Source organism: Muntiacus reevesi, chromosome 2 (genome assembly GCF_963930625.1).
Source record: "Muntiacus reevesi chromosome 2, mMunRee1.1, whole genome shotgun sequence".
NCBI lineage: Eukaryota > Metazoa > Chordata > Mammalia > Artiodactyla > Cervidae > Muntiacus > Muntiacus reevesi.
Window position 1 is genome coordinate 24,688,298 of NC_089250.1, and position 14,493 is coordinate 24,702,790.

General features: G+C 43.8%; 1 protein-coding gene and 1 non-coding gene across 9 annotated transcripts in view; one reads left to right on the forward strand and one right to left on the reverse strand.

Moving 5' to 3' along the window:
• The window catches only part of KIAA1217 (KIAA1217 ortholog), a 346,126-nt gene that overhangs the window by 93,295 nt on the left and 238,338 nt on the right, over positions 1 to 14,493 (forward strand). The gene's annotated exons all lie outside the window — the stretch shown is intronic.
• On the reverse strand, positions 5,015 to 5,087 carry TRNAE-UUC (transfer RNA glutamic acid (anticodon UUC)). Its single transcript has one exon. It is a non-coding gene; the product is annotated as a tRNA-Glu (tRNA).

The window sequence follows — 14,493 nt, forward strand, 5'->3', positions numbered from 1 at the left end:
TTCCACAAACTGGGACCAGGTTAGGGGGAAGGGTGGGAAGGCAGTGGGTGTCTGTATAGTTCATCTAGAGTTAAACGTACTCTGTTAACTTTTTAAACCCTGGTGGAATGTGTCCCAGACTGTTCATGGTGGGCTGCTTATCTATTGCAGAATTACACGTGCTGACTCCAAAAATGAGGAAACTGTTCACACTGCTCTGTCTCGCTAATAAGGAAGAACTCCCAGGTTGTGATTGAGGTGGACTGTTTGACAAGATCCAAGTCTGAGTCAAGTTAAAATTTAGGGTGTTGCTTTCTGGGTGGGGAGTCACTGCCTTATTGTGACCACTTCTGGAAGGTCTTCACTGAGGGTGAGGAGGGAATACAGGGCATCTTTGAGTTTAAGAAGAAACAAACAAAAAAGCTGGTCTAGGGGCTTCCCTGATGATCCAGTGGTTAAATCTCCACATTTCCACTGCAGGGGGCACGGATTTGATCCCTGGTCAGGAAGATCCCCTGGAGAAGGGATTGGCAATCCACTCCAGTGTTCTTGCTTGGAGAATCCATGGACAGACCCTGGGGTCACAGAGTCAGACAGGACTGGGCAACTTTCACTCACTCACTAGAAGTACACAGACATCTAGGATTTAGTTGCAGCCGCCTATGAGCCAGAAATCTGACTTCTGCTTGCTGTGAGTTGCACTTCACGATACATCTAAATGTAAGCTCAGAAAGTGTTTTTTAACTTTGGTAGCTAAATTAACTGTCTTGCCTTCTCTGCTGTGAACTTAACCACCCATCTCCCTGCCTTTTTCTCCCCTCCCTGTCATGCATCAGAAGAAAGCACCCGACATCTTTCATGGTACACCGAGGAAATGACACAAATGCTCAGGGACTCTTCTCCTAACTTGTGTTTATTGGTGTGTTATTGGTATGTTTATTGGTGTGTATTTATTGTGTAAACAGGTGTGTTTATTGGGCTTGCAGCCGTCAGGATTAGAGGGGCTCAGCTTAAAAATTTCCATTGTGGATCTCCAACCCAAACATGAGCTGTGGGGCTTCAGGGTTCAGGATGTCTTGTGGGTGAGCTTCAACCTCTGAAGTTCCCCCTGTTATCTGCTCTTCCATCAACTGCATTATCAACAGTGTTTTCAATTAATAGCTTCTCTCTACCGGAAGTTTATCTGCCAGAGCCACCTTGGTGCCCATGAATGAAACTCACACCTGGGACAGAGAAGACCATGCAGAGGCTATTTAAGTAGCATTGCTAGCATCTGGCATGGGTGTCCCCACAGTGTCCTTGCTGAAGTCCCCTCCCCACAAGGGGGGAGGCGGTTGGATAGTCCACCTTGGGGCTTCATTTCTGCTAGTTTGGTCCAGACAGTTTCCTCCTATTTCATGTACATTTCACACTTTCCCTCCACTAGTTTGCATCCATTAAAGTTCTTAGTGCAATTATCTACTTAGATAAAGATTTCTTTTAATAGTCAAAAAGTCCATTTTTTAAAAAAAATGTCAGTGAGATGGAGACTGAACACTGATATGACACATTTTCTGTTATCGAGGGGTGTGTCATTTGTTGCTTCCATTAGGCAAATTAATGGAAGGTAGGTACTCTCACGCTCAGGAGAAAAGAGATAACTGAATATATATATTTTGTAAACAGAAGTGTAGTCAGTGTATCAGTCTCCTTAACAGAACATGGTTCTGCTGCCCTGTACAATTCTGCAAACTTCTTCAGAGCAAAATTATTCTTTAGAAGAATGCAAACTTAATCAAGATTCAGAAAGGAACATGGAAACCTTTAAGATATCTGTTCCGTCCGCTGCACATCTCAGAGGTTTCTGCTGTGTCTTACTGAGAGAGGAAAAGAGTCAGTGATCAGAAACTTTAAGATCCAAAAGGTAGACACAGTTTGGGCATTGTCCACATTGTTGTTTAGTCGCTAAGTCAAGTCGTGTCCAACTCTTTTGCGACCCCACGGTCTGTAGCCTGCCAGGCTCCTCTGTCCATGGGATTATCCAGGCAAGAATACTGGAGTGGGTTGTTGTTTCCTTTGCCAGGGGATCTTCCCGACCCAGGGATTGAATCCAAGTCTCCTGCATCGGCAGGCAGATTCTTTACCACTGAGCCACCAGGGAAGCCCCCATTATCAGAGTGTTAAATCACAAGACTGAGCCAAATAATGTGGTAATTGGGGGATTTCAAGTTATAATATTTTCCACCTTGGAACAACCTTGAATCCTCCCACTCTGTAAATTAATGTTTTGGAGGCAGCCTCTTACTCTTTTTCAAAGCCAGACCCTTTTCTCTGGAAATAGATCTCTTTCTCAGGTGACCTAAAACTGACACAGAGCCAGGCATTGGAGTCAGGGAAAATGTGTTTAATCACACTGCATGCACCTCTTCTGAGGATGAAAAATGGCCGAGTATTTTGTGTTAGGTGGGACATTATTCGTTAATAGCAAACTTAAATCTTAAGTCTCTGGGTGGGGGGGGGGGGGCGGGAATGACAGCATTTCTTAGGTATTTCTAATGTAACACAGGACCAAGTGCTCCAAGAGCATCGTCTTATAACTTTTAATTCACATATCTATTTTTCCCAAACCTTTTAAGAAATGCTTGTAACTTTGCTTGTCAGATTGTGAGAAGGTAGATCATTATTCAAAGGAAAGCCTGATATAGGAAATGCAGATATAAATGGCTCAGCATTTTTTTTCTTTTCAAAGATTTATGACCGTCTCTATTTCAGACCTTCCTTAACGTTCTCATGACCATTTCAGTAGCTTCTTCTGTGGTCCAGAGCCTCTGTTTCTCTTCCTGCACCTCTTCATCCATCCCTCCCACTGCTCTGTAGATAGTTGTCGTAAGCTCAGCTCTAGATTTCCTGACTGAGTGTCCTGGGTCTTTCTCAGTCTGCTCTTAAGCTAGCTTCCCAACCCCAGGTTCCACCATTTTATTCACACCTCCTGTAGTCATTCCCTCCCAACAGGGAAGGGACCTCTCATCTCCTTCCTCACCTCCTTCCTCACGCCACACTTCTTGATGCTGTCTCTTGGTTAGACTTGATCTCTCTGCCAACCCTATTTTCCCTATGGCTACATGCCTAAGCTTATGTCTACTAAGAAACCAGCCTAAATGCCACCTTGCTCACCATCTCTACTGAGATAGCCAACCACCTCTGAGAATCATCCTTCCACTTTTCTTTACAAAAAAAATTATATATTCACTTGGCTGCACCAGATCTTAGTTGCAGCATGAGAAGTCTTCGCTCTTCATTGTGGCATGCAGGATCTTTAGTTGCAGCATGTGGGGTCTAGTTCCCTGACCAGGGATAGAACCCAGGCCCCCTGCCTTGGGAGCTTGGAGTCTTAGCTCCTGGACCACCAGGGAAGTCCCCCTCCTTTGACTTTGAATAGCACCTTATCTGTTGTATGGCGCTTAAAGTAGGTAGCTCTTCTGTTTACTTGGAAGGTATTTGTGTGTATACATGTGTATACCTGTCTCCTGACCTAAGAAGTTCTCTGAAGGCAGGGTCCCTGTTTAATTTAATTATTTGATTCCCTAAAGTACCTTGTTACTCAAAATGTGGTCTGCTGACCAGCAGCATCAACCACACCTGGCAGCTTCTTCAAAATCCAGGCTCTTAGTCCTCATCCCAAATCCAATGAGCCCAATTTTGATGTGCCCCCTCCCCCGAGCCATGATTATAGCACACGTGAAATGTCAAGTTCTGCTCTGTTCCTGCACAGACCCTGGTGTCAAGCAGGGATAGTTGTTAATGACTGGGTGGCATTAGAAGCTGAGGCTGTTCTGTTGGCTTATGGAAAGATGACCTCATAATCAAGTATCGAAAATGTCACCCAGCAGACGTCATTTTTCTGTGACCATTTTTAGTCTTAAATCATGGGGACCCTCTTCTCTTCTTAAAATCTTTGATTTGTTCCTTGCAGGTCACTTTGGTAGTTGTTTGGGTTTTTTGTTTTATTACTTTAAAAAATCCCCTTTTAGGGCAGTATTGGCCTTAGGTAGATGAGTATAGAAAGAAAATTTACTAAGTGGGTCTAAATATAGATTATGTGCAAAAAATAATTGCTCACATCTGGAAATAAGCACCCGTATGTGTGTATCATGGTGTCATCCTGGCAGCTATTTCTTCAGGAGCAAGTCAGGAACAGCCAGAGTCCAAGGGGCTGTTCTCTGTCACTGTGTCAAAAACTGAGTGATCCTTGTCACACATATTTGCTGATAACCATGGGAGGAGATAGATGACAATACGATACGTTGGGAATTGTAAAGCACTGAAGAATGTGATATTAAAGTATCCTTAGCTGCCTGGGGACCCATGAAGATCTGGGAGAAACTTGTGAAGTAAGGAGGAATACTGTCTATGGCTTAGAACAGTGGAAAGCACCACCCGCTGTGCCATATTGCTCGTCACAGCTAGCGGGGGGGGGGGTCATCTGTGTGAGCACCAGCCAGCAGTGCTAGATGCCCTGCGGCGCCTGGAGTGTCTCACACTGTGAGAGTTGAGCCCTGTAAGGCCATGACTGCAGAACATGCCAGCCAGACATTATGGGAGGGTGGTGAAATAGTGTTTATATCACTGAAATCTAAACCTATTTTATATAATTTTTAAATCTTGTATTTTATGTTTCATATAAATACATATTTTTATGTAAAATGTTTATATATGTATACATATAAAGCATTATATATTTGTATACCTATGTATACAAAAAGCACTTTAAATACTTGTTGAATTTTCCAGAAATGCAGCCACTATTTAAAACAAAAAAAAAATTCAGAAAAAAAAAAGAAATGCAACCACTATATTAATTGAGAGGATATTTTTCTTTGTTTTATTTAGAACTTTATTATATGTTTATTTCAGAAAGATCATGTCACTGCTCCTATCAGTCTGCATGGGTAGCTATTGAGTTGATACTGGTCTCATGTAGAGGGGCCAGCATCCTCTTTCTATTTTTTTTTAATTTATTATTTTAGTTTTGGTCACATGGCATGTGGGATCCTAATTCCTTGACCAGGAATTGAACCTGTGTCCCCTGCATTGAAAGTACAGAGTCTTAACCACTGGACCACCAGGGAAGTCCCACCTCCTGCTTCTACCTTCTGCTGAGGTAGTTGTACTTGAGCATTTACATATTGAAGTGTATCTGATTTGTTATAAATTTCTCTTTTATGTCTTCTTTATGTAATTAGGATATTATGCTGATTTTTTGAAAATGTATGTGACTAGGCAAGTTTTTTAATTAATTATATCTCTGGATATAAAAAGAGGTATGATAGATTTGAGAACCTGCCTGACAAAGACAGCTCATTAGCTCTCGTCTAGAGATGGTAAAGGCTCCGTCAGAGTGAGGGAGTAGGAAGAGTCAGCGCCCACGGAGAAGCAGGGCTTGGGGTGCTGCGTGGAAAGCATGTGTTGGGAAGAAAAGACAGAGCTTGGGTTCGGAGGTGCCCTAGTTTGAGTGCCATGCCATTCCCTGCCTCTTATTACTGGGTGGCCTTGGTCATCCTCCATAAGCTCAGGCTTCTGGGTATCCTTACAGGGTCAAGAGTGAATATTAGAGATAATGACATTAAAGAACCTGGCAGAAAGATACAAAGATATTAAAAATTGTAGATAATATGTATAATAATCCCAATGTCATGTTACCGAGTCCAAGCTTGCTCTGCTCTCCACACAATAGGCCAATGAATCGGAGAGGCTAAGTGTTGAGGCAAGGAAGAGACTTTAATCAGGGAGCCAGCAGACAGAGAAGATGGCAGGCTAGTACCTCAAAATAACCACCTTATTGGAGTCTGGATGCCAGGTTCTTTTACAGATTAGAAAGAAAAAAGTGTAAGTGAAAGTCATTCAGTTGTGTCCAACTCTTTGCAACCCCATGGGCTGTGAATTCTTCAGGCCAGAATATGAGTGAGTAGCCGTTCCCTTCTATAGGGGATCAAACCCAGGTCTCCCTCATTGCATGCAGATTCTTTACCAGCTAAGCCACCAGGGAAGCCCAACAATACTGGAGTGAGTAGCCTATCCTGTCTCCAGAGGATCTTCCTGACCCAAGAATCGAACCAGGATCTCCTGCATTGAAGGTGGATTCTTTACCAGCTGAGCTAAAAACAATGAGGAACTGAAGTCAGAAGGCAGAATAGAGAGGGAGAGGCAAAGTGGGGAAGTAAAGTGAAAGGGTCTTCAGTCTGGCAAAAACATCTCCAAGAGAAATGTCCAACCTTCAGAAGAGGTGTGGTAATCCCTTCTATTCACAGGTGGGCAGGGACAAATCATCTCTCCCTGAACTAAACAAAGACACTTTAGTTTACAGTCAAGCAGAGGGGCAGGGTCCTCCAGGCAAGCCATTGAATATGATTATAATAATAAAGGCAATGAAAAGCAAGTCAAAGAAATAGTTTCCAACATGGAGTCAGAATTGGTTTTCTCCCTGCAACAATGTGACTCTGAAAATGGCAAATAGACAAGCGACGACACGGGCTTCCACCGAGTTTGACTGGGCTTTCTGCGATTCCCCAGGGCTGGATTGGGTCAAGACTCCAAAATCCGGGATTTTAAGTTATTTCGCCACCCATACTCAACTGCAGGTAAAACTCCCGACTTGAACCACACTGTCCTTCTGAATACTTCTGGACTCTTTTTCCTCCCCAAAGGGACCCTTCTATGAAATTCCACCAAACATCTATACTCCCTAGAGTCTCTCTGGCAAATCCGTGACTTTCCTGTGGCAGCTTAAGCGTCTTTGACATGTTCATTGTTTCTGTTTTTAGTAGTCACTACAATTTTTTGAAGGAAGAGGAGATGAAAAAAGGTATTTCCCCAGGCACTCTCTTCCTCTTGATCCCCCTCACTCTTCCCAGAGCCCACGTGGTACCCAGTTCTGTCCTGCAACGCCAAGGCCTTTCTCTCTGGATTCCATCTGTCAGCTCCTTGTTATTGTCGTTCAGTCGATAAGTCCTGTCTGACTCTTTGCAACCCTGTGAACTATAGCACACCAGGCTTCCCTGTCCTTCACTATCGCTTGGAGTTTGCTCAGACTCATGTCCATTGAATCATTGATGCTATCTAACCTTCTCATCCTAGAATTAAGTCTCCCTCCACTCAACTTCCCTCCCGCATCAAGCCATTCCTGTTTTCCTTCTCTTTGTGCCCTCAGAACCCCGGCAAGATTGGATCCAGCAACAACTTTACCTATAGATTCTTTCCTAGTTTATTTCATTTCAGATACGAGAAGAACGGACTTCCTGTGGCCCAGATCTTTTTAATCAATAGTGGTTTCACTTTTACTTTGGAGATCGCCACATGTGCATGCTCAGCCGTGTTCAGGTCTTGCAACCCCCATGGACTGTAGTGCTCCTCTGTCCATGGGATTTTCCAGGCAAGAGTACTGGAGTACATTGCCGTTTCCTACTCCAGGGGATCTTCCTGACCCGGGAATCAAACCCGCCCCTCCTGCAGAATACTGGAGTGGGTAAACTGTTCCTTCTCCAGGGGATCTTCCAACCCAGGAATCTAACTAGAGTCTCCTGATTTGCAGGCTGATTCTTTACCACTGAGCCATTTGGGGAATCTCTAAGACTATGCTAACAGGGATGCTTTCCCGCCTATTCCCCTCCTCCACCATGTCCTGGGCGGGGGCAGGATTAATGGAGACAATGTGAGTAACTATTTTTCATTAAAATTTCTTTTAAGTGTTCCGTAAGGAAAGGAATCCCCTACTTTGTAGTGCAAAGAGTTGGCTGCTTAGTCAGTTCACTTTGGGAGGAATGATTTCAGATTTCTTTTGAAAGTTAAATGTTAATCCTTAGAAAAGTGACCACTTGGCCCTTGAGTCTATTCTGACCTTTATGACCTGCTTATTTTTCCCTTCTTCACCTCTTGATTTTCTTGTAACAGTGTTTTCACACAGGTTCCTTCTGATCATGTGTTTGTCAGGATTGGCTTTGGCTAAGGGTGATATAAATATATCCCTCTCCAGTCCTGTTACCAAGGCTGGTCTTAGCAATTCATGCCTGGTTCTTTTAACCCTTGTCTGCATCTTGGGCAGTATCTACCTTCTTAATGCTGCTTCTAAGCTTTGGCATCTCAGTAAAATTCAGTGCATCTGGGGCAGATAATACCCTCCACTCTGACATTTCTCTTTGGTCTTGGCATATTAAAGTTAGACCCAGGTCATTATTTTTGTATCAGTGACATTTTCATAATGAACTAAAAAATGAAGTGTTAAGGACACCCCCAAAAAGCCTTAAAAATGACTAGAACATTTCCTGAAGTAGTTAATATTAAGGGTATTAACCTTTTACATCTCCTTTTCAAAAAATATAAATTGATTATAAAGCATATTGAAAGTCACTTCAAACCAAGGTCTTCAGTATCTGAAAAATTGGCATTTAATTGCAGTCTGCACCAGATCGCCACAATCATGCCCAGCTCCGCCCTTGGTGTTGCAGATGTCTTCCACTTCAAATCTCAAAGAGTCCTAGGTCTTCTCTCTGCGCGTGCGTGCATGCTAAGTCGATCAGTCATGTCTGACTCTTTGTGACCTTATGGTTAATAACCCGCCCAGGCTCCTCTGTCCATGGGATTCTCCAGGTTACCTCTCCCCAAAGTCCAGCTGTCTCCACATGCTGAACCTAGCTAGGTTCACGATCACTCTAGGTGGAAAGTAGTTTGCCCTTTTCTGAATTACACGAAGTCTTTTGCTTACAAAAATGGCAGCAAAGCTTCCACATTCAGTCTTTTATATTCATGCTCTGTCATCCTGAATGTTATATATTCATATACTCCATATACTCCATGAGAGCAGGCGATGACCAGTTGCTATTTTGCTCTCCTGTGTCTAATATGATCCTTGTCAGTCACTACACAGTGTGCTTTGAGTGGGGAATCAAGTAGGCTTCACTTCTGCCCTAGCTCTTCACAGAGTTGCATGCAAATTGACTTTTTAAAATGGAATCCTACAGAGAGAGAAGGGCATTGTTTTAGCAGAAACTTTCAGAGAAGGCAAATGACTCTTTTTTTAGTATAGAGCCTCTACCTAAATGAACTACTTTTGATCTGGCATTTCATTTCTTACGTGCATATCTCCTTCTCTTATGCCCTTTCACTTATTCAGCCCGTATTTAATAAGGGCCTGTCACGTCCTGCGGTACAGGTGTGCAATCACAGTGGTAAAAGGGACAAAGGACCAACCCTCTTAGCACTAATTTTTCAAAGAGGGGCAGGCAGTAGACAGATCTAAGAAATGGCATGTGGTGGAAGGGCTGTGTAGAAAAATAAGGTGAGATAAGGGAAATGGAGAGACATGGGGCGCTTTTTAAGTTCTTAAATTTATTTTTATGCTTTTTGGCGGTGTTGCATGGCATGTGGGATCTTAGTTCTCCCCTCCAGGGATGGATCCCACGCCTTCTGCAGTGCAAGTGTGGAGTCTTAACCACTGGACTGCCAGGGAATTCCCGGGTGCTTTTTATAGAGAAGGAGTTTTGAATGAAGGGGTAGTCTGAGCAGAGCCCAAGGAGGAAGGAGGGGCAGGAAGCCATCAGGAGGATACTGGTTAGAGGAAGAACCCTTACAGAGGAAACAGCAGTGGGGCGGGGTCTGAGGATCAGGGCGCAGGGGGTCTCTGTGGCTGGGGTGGCTAGGGGAAGGGTGTGGCTAGGGGAGGGGTGTTGGGGGCGGGTCTAAAGACAGACCTGGGCAGAGTCAGTAGTTAAGCAGGGGTGGTAAAGACTTGAATTTGAGTTGAGATGTCTGGACATTTGGCTACCTCATGCGAAGAGTTGACTCATTGGAAAAGACCCTGATGCTGGGAGGGATTGGGGGCAGGAGGAGAAGGGGATGGCAGAGGATGAGATGGCTGGATGGCATCACTGACTCGATGGACATGAGTTTGAGTGAACTCCGGGAGCTGGTGATGGACAGGGAGGTCTGGTGTACTGTGATTCATGGGGTCGAAAAGAGTTGGACATGACTGAGCGGCTGAACTGAACTGAACTGAAGTGGACATTTGGATGACCTACATACTTTTTCTTTTTTTTTTTAAAGATTGAGTTTGACCCCCTGGAGAGTAACCTGTAGAAGCAGGAAGACCCACAAGGACACTTCTAAATAGGAAAGGACATGAGCCATGACTGGGGTGTGGCTTGAGGGGTGAGAAGCAGTCAGATCCTGGTTCTTAGAGGTGATGAGATTTACTTTTGGTCTGACTGTAGAGGTCCATCAGAGGGAGGGAAGTCAAGAGTCATCACAAACAAGGTCTGCTTTTCTTAGCAGCTGCAAGATTCCTGTTTTCAGTGAGTGACCTGGGGAAGGTCTTAGGAGGATCAAATTTGAAGGACAAACCCAAGTTGGGTGTTAGATGCACTATGTTTGAAGTGCCTGGTGGTCATCCCAGACTATTGGCTTCAAGTCTTCCAACACTGTGAGTCCTGGAAGTCAAGGTCACGTGTTTGTCTTGGTTGTCTTGTGTTCTCCACTTAATCTGAGAAGTTCTCACTCACAGAACCCCTGACACTTGTGTTTGAGTTAATGGAATGTGCATACGTGGGAGTTTCAGGAAGTGGCCTCTGGGTTCACTTGCATTTTCATCTCCTTTTTCATCATCATCTGTAAAAGCAGAGAAGAGACAGTTGGGAAAAAATGCTGTATGAAACTTGCTGGAAATGGGTAGAACTTGAAATGATGCTGACAAGAGGTTTAGAAATACAAAATAGAGAGGACTCAGACCAAATATAAGTCAATTAGCATAAATCACCCATCTCTGATTTCCATGCCTGTCTTTCCCCTAGTTGGCTGACTCAACAGCTGCTTCTGTGACTACAGCTGTGTAATTCCTCCACATTTCCTTTTTGCACGGATAAAGTATTCCAGTTTGTCATTGCTTCATCATTTGTTATTTTATATTAGGTTCTTGTGTTTTATTTTTTGGGCCTGGCCATATGGTTAAGAAAATCACCCAACTGTTTTCCATTCTGTTGAACTGTTCTGTTTTCACTTGGGATTGGGTTTTAGGTCCACTTGGGGTTTTATTTTCCTTTGGGGTTCTCCAGGCTGGGAAATGCTTCTCTTGGTAAACTTCCTTATTTCTAGTTTAAACTTGCAGGGCAGTGGGGGAGGTAGAGAAAACCCTCACCAGCAGAGGGAAACGCAAGGTGAGGTAGGTGCCTAGTTTGTTACGGCTGCAATGTAAGCTTCATGGGGCGTGTGAAGAACAAGTGACAAGCAGGTGATAAAGGCCATTATGGGCCATGCTAAGGAGCACAGAAAACAAGGAATTTCAGGAGCTTAGAGTCTGGAAGTGCTGTGATGAGATTTGTATTTTAGTGCAGCTATTTGACTGCCTTAGGAAGAGCAAATGGGAGGTGAGGGTGACTGGTCTGTAGGTTCTTGGTGATGCAAGGCAAAAAAAGGATGAAAGTCTTAGAAAGTTCTTAGACACAGTCAGTACTAAATCAGTCTTTATAAAATAAAATTAAACAGTAGAAACGTTTGTGATGGGCAGGGGACCACCACATTAGAGAGACATCTTACAGGTAGGATGATTACATCTACTTGGATGAGCGGTGATGCCATTCCAGGAAGGAGAGCAGGTGGGATTACAGGGAGATTGACTGGATGCCATAGTTCTGTCTGGACATGCATGTGGAGCCCATGGAGCATCCACTAGGCAGCTGGAAATATAGCTCTGGGGCTCAGCGGAGACTGTGCTCTGGAAGGACATGTTTGGGACATGTTTAGAAGTCTTCAACATCTAGATGGGAAAGAAAGAGATCATTCCAAAAAAGAAAATAAAGCACAGAGAATATTGTACCAATGGTCCTAGTCTAATGATGAAATTAAAAAAAAATTATCTCCAAATTCTAGTTGATATACTGTCTTACTCAGCAGTCAAAAAACTAAGATCATGGCATCCAGTCCCATCACTTCATGGCAAATAGATAGGGAAACAATGGAAACAGTGATAGACTTCATTTTCTTGGGCTCCAAAGTCATTGCGGATGGTGAGTGCAGCCGTGAAATTAAAAGATGCTTGCTCCTTGGAAGAAAAGCTATGACTAACCTAGAGAGCATATTAAAAAGCAGAGAAATCACTTTGCTGACACCTGATGAGAAGAGCCGACTCACTGGAAAAGACCCTGATGCTGGGAAAGATTGAAGGCAGGAAGAGAAGTGGGTAACAATGGATGAGATGGTTAGATAGCATCACCGACTCAATGGCGATGAATTTGAGCAAACTCCAGGAGATAGTGAAGGACAGGGAAGCCTGGCATGCTGCGGTTCATGGGGTCACAAAGAGTTGGACAAGAATGAGTGAACAACAGTAATCTCATATAAGATTTTCTTAAAAAAATTTTTTTTACTCTGGCTAACCAACTGATACCTATCCTAGGAAAACAATACCTGGTTTTTGTTTGTTTGTTTGTTTTAAGAATAGCAGCTACTTGATCACCCTTCAAACAGTGCTAGGTGGTATCAGTGTCAACATTAATAAAGTGCCCTTTCTACTGTGAAGACCCACCACAACCCACTTGGGAGTTCAGTCTTCACAGATGATCACTACATAATTTGACTTCCCCAATGCACTTGTAATTTGTGGCTTTGGGTATGGCTATTCCATTCTTGCTATTTCACAACCCTCAGTGGCACTTGAGCCTTCTGGAATCTTAAGGAGTTGAAATAGAGAAGCATTTTGCCCCCAAGCTGAATGCCTTAATAGAAAACTGAACAGCCTCCTCTTTCCAGCGATGTGGATTCCCCAAAAGATAATAATGGAAGAGTAAGAAACACCTACATCTGTGAATTCTCTCCAAAACTCCAGGTCCTTAGCCTGGTGTTTAAAACCACCTGTCTGGCCACCCGGGGTGTCTTAGTGACTAGCCGGCAGTGACGTCCTTCAGCAGGAGTGATTCTCTCCAGCTGTAACATACATCGGGGCAGGCTGGACATATACCGCATCCGTGCCTGGGAAACAGTGCTTTCAGCAGCAGTGTCTTCCAAGTGATAAAAATAACTTCGCTTTGGTCAGTAGCCCTGAAGCCAGGTGTCCCGTTTCACTTCCTGTTCTCTGTTGGGTCCTGCAAAGGGACATCTTGTCTTCCACAGTTTGGAATGTGACATTTCTGGTCTCGCCACTTTAACTGCCTAATGTCTAGCTGTCTGTTCTCCTCTTGTTGTGTATTTTGAGAGTCCTCTCCTCTTGAACCTTTGCATTTTTGCTCCTCATGTCTACTGCTCATACCTACAGGGAGAGATTGACAGCTCCCTGCTAGGCACTCGCTAACACAGATGTTTATATTTTGATTTCTGTTGTGTCCCCACTTTTTAAAGTCTAAGCTGATAATTACAGAGCAGTAACTTTCCTCTTCATGATTCTCTTGAAAGTCTATTTTATTCCCCCGTCACAAAAGGTTATTTTGGTTCCTCCGTCCTAACAATAGATGTGTTTCCTGCACAATATCAGATTATTGTTTAGATTGTGAAGTTCTTCACGAGTCTCCTTTTTGAAACCATTATTGACTAATGAATGTAATTTCTTCTTTTTCATGAGGTCTCGGTCAGACTTCTTCTCAAGAGTTCTTAGGTTCTAAAGCCTCTGTGAGCGAGCCCAGAGGGATGGATGGTGGGTGCGATTAATCACTGAAAATGTGGCTGCTGGTGGGGTTATTTCCTGTGTCAAGCTTCCCACTGTCAGACCTCGCAGAGAGCTGACATGCTGGGGGGCCATCTTTGTGTGGACACGGCCCGACCCCACTCTCGCTCCTTCCTTCCCGTTGGGACAGAATTGTGTCTGCCTCCATTGAGAACAGGAAGGCTGTCTCACTCACTGTAGAGAAAAACCTCCCGTGGACATGCCAAAATAACTGCTGAGTGGTTTGTTATTGAAGGAAACACAGGGTGGGTAAGTCACCTGAGTCCTAGGTTCACCGCCTGAGCCACAGAAAATTCTTCTTGATTCCAGCAGCCATGTTTAACTGACCACTGACATTTAAAATTGTAAAAGAAAACTGAAGGGACCTCACTGGCAGTGCAGTAGTTAAGACTCCATGCTTCCAATGCAGAGGACACGGGTTCAATCCCTGGTCGGGGAACTAAGATTCCACATACTACATAGTCAAAAAAACAAAAGTTCCAGAGCTGAAAACTATAGACCAAGACAATTGGGTATAATAAACCAATTTATCCTATCTGTGAAGTCATATCAAAACTGTTACTTGGGGACTGTGTTCTTTGTTGGGATGACAGTGTGAGGAGCCTGCCTTTTGAATACCCATCTCTTCTTCCCCATCCCTTCCTCAGCCATGTCCCTTCTCAGACTCCTGTGCTAACTGATAGCACATGTGTTTCAGAATGGAACCTGGAAAAGGAATGTTATAGGAGCCTCGTATGGAAATGCCATTCCAAATTCCATACACCATTCGATAATACACTGGCTAGACCGTCAAGAGTCACCCCCAGAAAGGGGGAATTTGGATTGGAAGGGAATCA